This window comes from Gavialis gangeticus, unplaced genomic scaffold (genome assembly GCF_001723915.1).
Source record: "Gavialis gangeticus isolate Ggan-Ray unplaced genomic scaffold, GavGan_comp1, whole genome shotgun sequence".
Taxonomy (NCBI): Eukaryota; Metazoa; Chordata; order Crocodylia; family Gavialidae; genus Gavialis; species Gavialis gangeticus.
Window position 1 is genome coordinate 29642878 of NW_017729024.1, and position 5225 is coordinate 29648102.

The 5225-nt window shown below is 50.0% G+C and overlaps 1 protein-coding gene across 1 annotated transcript in view; it reads right to left on the reverse strand.

The window, feature by feature from the left end:
* TRIM36 (tripartite motif containing 36) overlaps positions 1 to 5225 on the reverse strand; it is a 63734-nt gene that overhangs the window by 34550 nt on the left and 23959 nt on the right. The gene's annotated exons all lie outside the window — the stretch shown is intronic.

Sequence of the window (5225 nt, forward strand, 5' to 3'; positions counted from 1 at the left end):
GCCCATCAAGAACGATGGGGGGGTGGGGGGGGGAAGGCCACGCCTTCCCTCCCCACCTACCTTCGGGGCCGAGCCAGACCTGCCCCCCACCCCCAGCCATTCCCCCATACCATGCCATCTGCCCAGCCCACATCTGTCTGTCTCCCCTCCCCTCCCCCTCCTCATGAATGACAGGGGGTGGGGGTGGGGGTGGGGATGGACGGAGCACCACCACTCAACACCCCATGCCACTGCTGCATCCAAGGAGCAGGGGGTGGAGGGTAAGGCCAGTGTTGCTGGCCTCATGCCTCACTCTGTCCCGGGAGAGCTGGCCTCACCCCCCTGCTGCCTCCCTTTTGTCCCCGTTGTCATGGCAGCATCCAGGCCCACTCTTCCCCCACACCCCAGTAGGCACATACTCATTTCCCTCCCTCCCCCTCCTGCCTCGTGCCGTTGCCATGGGTCCACCCCTATTCCCCACCCCCCTCACGCCACCACCTCCGACTCCTCCACTCCTCCATCCCTTCTGTCCCTGCTGTCCTGGCAGTGCCGCCACCACCTGCAGCCCAAACACTCTTAGAGTACTGTGACTGGCTGCCGAGACAGCCAATCAGAGTGCGACTAAAGCGTTACGGATGGACAGAGACAAACAGACAGACTAAGGCTTTTATAATATTAGAATTCTAGGACCTACGTGCTTTGGTGTCACAAAGATGCAATTCAGCCATGCCTCTGAGAAGTCACCCAAATCAACCATTATAAGGCTCTAAAAAATTTCCATTCATACATGCACACAGTAGAAATTTGACAAAGTTTGAGAACTAGATTCTTTGAAGATTGTCTGCGGTGGGCATATGTACATGGACATAAGTATACATAAGGCCTCGTGCCAAACAGGTTGCTATACCTGGACTATAATATACTAAATTATATTCAGCAACAAACAAGAGTGCAAGCCATAAAAAAACCCCACAGCTAATGTCACATGAAGGTAATTTCCAAAAAAAAAATTATAAAAAAAAAATCTAAAGGTGAACATAACGTGCCTGGCATGAGTTCAGCAACAAAGCAGCACCTTGGCCTGTCGGGGTGCATCTACCTCTGGTACCAATCTGCTCTGCAGCTGGCAGGCAGAGGACAAATCCCGGCTTGCAAGGCTTGCTGCCATACATGGAAAGAGGGGCAGAAGTAACTATTCCCTTCCCCTAGTACCCCCCCACCATGCAGCTGCTGAAGCCCTGCCACCCTCCAAATGCCTTGCTGCTGTCAGCGCTCAGATGCCACCATGCTCCACACCACATTTCTGCAAAGGGTTGTTTTTGTTTGCAAGCACAGATACAAGCAAGCCATGCACTCCATAGCATCCCCTAGGGGGAGAAGTTGATGAGCTTGCTCTTTGGAGAGAGAGGAAATGGTCTGTTGGGAAGAGATGGCCTCTACCTCACTCCACAGGGGAAGAAGCTCTTCTCAGCCGGAAAGGCTGATATGCTCAACTAGGTTTTAAACTAAGCTCACCAGGGGATGGGCAGATAACCACCAAAGCAAGCTCACCACCAAGCATCAACTGCAAAATCAGCAAGTTAGAATGCTCAAGGGAACTCACTCCTACCCAGCCCAGGAACAGAGCTCCTTCATGAGTACAAGGAGTACATGACTAGACTATGGGTATAAATGGCTATACCCTGTACAGGAGAGAGCGTGCTGAAAAAACGGGCAGGGGTGTAGCTCTCTATATGAAGGAGAGCTGCACGTCCCTACAAGCTAAGATTGGCACCCAAGGAGGACTGGAGACCCTTTGGGTTAGAATACAAGGGGAATGTGGTGAATGGGATACAATGGTAGGAGTCTACTACAGACCTCCAAATCAGGAACAAGAGCTTGACCAAAAAGTCACCAGGGAATTGGCCAAGGCTGCACACTCTCAGTGCACGGTTGTCATGGGCAACTTCAACTACCTGGATATCTCACAGGAAGCGCACTGGGACAAATCTGGTCAGTCTCAAAGCTTCCTTACATGCATGGATGAGCTTTATCTGTCTCAAGAAGTTTATGGGCTGACAAGAGGTAAGCCACTGCTGGACCTGGTACTGGCCAAAGGGGATGATCTAATCAGCAACCTAAGAATCAAAGGGAAGTTGGGTGACAGTGAACACAAGTTGATCACTGTTTCACTATCCATCACAAAGCTGGCAAGTCAGCCAGCAATGCAGTAGTCTTGACTTTAGGAAGGCTGACTTTCATAAGTTCAGGCTTGCTTTTGAGGCCCTGAAAGGCCATGATTTCACAGGAAGGGGAGTTCATGAGTGGTTGCTCCTTAAGGAATTGATCCTAGAAGCACAAAGGGAGTCCATCCCAACCCATAAGAAAGGTGGTAAAAAGGCTCAACAACCCCCTTGGCTCAACAGAGAACTCATGGACCTTCTACGTCTAAAAAAGAGAGACTTATAAAGGATGGAAGACAGGTAACACCACTAAGGAGGAGTATTCTGCACTGGTCCGCACCTGTAGGGAGCGAACCAGGAAAGCCAAGGCTGCAACTGAACTCCAACTGGCTACACGGATCAAGAACAATAAAAAAATCCTTCTTCAGATATGTAGGGAGTTGAAAAAAAAACAAAGGCAGTTTGGGGCAACTGACTACCAACACCCAGAAAAAAGCCAATCTGCTTAATAATTACTTTGCGTCAGTTTTTCACCAGCCCAAAGGGACCACTGTGCCTAACATGATGCAGGATGGCCAAGGTGAGGATGAATATATGCCCACCATTGGTGTGGATCTTGTGAGGGAGCATCTTGAGAGGCTGGACCCCCACAAATCAACTGGTCTGAATAGGCTGCACCCAAGAGTGCTAAAGGAACTGGCAGACATCATAGCACAACCACTGGCCGAGGATATTCGAGAACTCGTGATACTCGGGGAGAGTACCCAAAGATTGGAAGAGGGCCAAGGTGGTGCCCATCTTCAAGAAAGTGAGGAAAGAAGACTTGTGAACTACAAGCCAATCAGCTTGACCTCAATCCCTGGGAATAGTTTGGAAAAAATTATCAAAGAAACCATTCTTGACAGGCTAACAGAAGGCAACATTGTAAGGGATAGGCAGCACAGGTTTGTTGCGGGTAGGTTTTGCCTGACCAATCTCATTTCCCTGTATGACCAGGTGACATATCACCTGGACAAAAGGAAAGAGGTTGATATCATATATTTGGACTTTTAAAAAGCCTTTGACCTGGCATCCCATGATGTCCTTCTGGAAAAATTGGGCAACTGCAGCCTCAGCTAATCCACAGGCTAATGGCTGGGGAACTGGCTCTGAGGTCGGACCCAGAGAGTGGTAGTTGATGGAACCGAATCAACATAGTGACTAGTGGTGTCCCCCAAGGCTCCATTCTCGAACCTGTACTCTTTAATGTATTCATAAACGATCTGGACACTGAAGTCAGAAGTGGACTGGCTAAGTTTGCTGATGATACCAAACTTTGGGGAAGAGCATCCACACCTGCATGGGTGACTGGTGCCACTTTAGTCAGGGGGGGCACATGCCCCCTCCCCCCCCCCGCAGACAATCTTGTCGACCGGGGGAGGACCCCATGGCTGATCACAAAGTGGCCACTTCTGGGAGCACAACAGCCGCTTCTGGGTGTACCATGGCATTCCCTCTCCCTGGCCGATGCTCGCAGGGGAGGCAGCAGTGCTCCTGCCTGCACCCCTGCCCATCACCTAAGCGGCGAGCACGGCCTGTCAGAGGGTAAGCTGGTGCTCTCAAGGGGTGCATATGCATCCCCGTGCACCCCCTATGCATCACCACTGCACACTTGAGGATAGGCTGGTGATCCAGGCTGACCTCGATAGGCTTGCAAGGTGGGCAGATGAAAACCTGATGGCATTGTTTACAGAGAAATGCAAGATGCTCCACCTGGGGTGGGGGGGAAGGATGAACCCGCACCACGCTTATAGGCTTGGCAATGCTACACTCGCTAGCACCATGACTGAAAGAGACCTGGGGGTCATGACTGACCACAAGATGAACACGAGCCATCAATGCGATACCACAGCTGGCAAAGCAAACAAAACTCTGGCTTGTATCTACTGATGCATCTTGAGCAAGACCCAAGAAGTCATCCTCCCACTGTATTCAGCCTTGGTGATGCAACGGCTGGAGTACTACATCTAATTCTGGGCTCCACAATTTAGGAAGAACATGGAGAAGCTTGAAAGAGTCCAGAGGAGAGCCACGCACATGATCAGAGGGCAAGAGAACAGGCCTTATGAAGACAGGCTACAAGCTATGGAACTCTTCAGCCTGGAGAAGCACAGGCTCAGGGGTACCTTGGTGGCAGCCTAGAAGTACATAAGGGGTGTGCATCAGGATCTGGGGGAACAACGCCTGTTCACCAGAGCACCCCAAGGGATGACAAGATCCAACGGTCACAAACTCCTCCAAGACCGTTTTAGGCTGGACATAAGGAAAAACTTCTTTACTGTCTGAGCCTCCAAAGCCTGGAAGAGACTCCCCCCAGAGATAGTGCAAACACCTATTGTGGGCACTTTTAAGAAACACTTGGATGCTTATCTTGCTGGGATCCTTTGACCCTAGCTGACTTCCTGCCCCTTTGGGCAGGGGGCTGGACCCAATGATCTTACAAAGTCCCTTCCAGCCCTAATGTCTGTGAAATATATGAAGTGGAGATCACGGGTCCTGGAACAGCCCTTCAGCAGCACTGGCAATTAAGGTGAGACTGGATGGGAGAAGGAAGAAGGGAGCATCCCCATGCTCATCAGCTTTTAATAGGGCAAGTAGGATTCACACGTGCGGGAGCAGCTGTAGCCCCAAGCTCCGTGTGGTTTGGAGATGCCCATGAAGCTGGAGACAGGTCCTCCCACCCCCTGGAGCTCAGGGTTTAGCCAAGCAGCAATTGTGACCCCCTGCTGCATAGGCTGACAGGGAGCATTAGACACATGCACTTTGGCATATTAGTTGAGAGCGACATTTTCTAGTACCCGTATATGTCAGTACTAACAAGCAGTACATTAAATTAATATACTGCACAGTAATTGCTGTGCATATAGTCTAATGTGCAGTAAAGTACATGTGTAGACATTTCCAGTGAGTTACTGGATTTATTTAATACTGGGGGGGAGTCAGGAAGTGAAAATGGCTATTTGCAGGATACCTTATTTAAAGGCTATTTCATACATGTTCAATAGAGCAGCTCCTTTTTTTTTTTTTTTTTTTTAAAAAAACTTT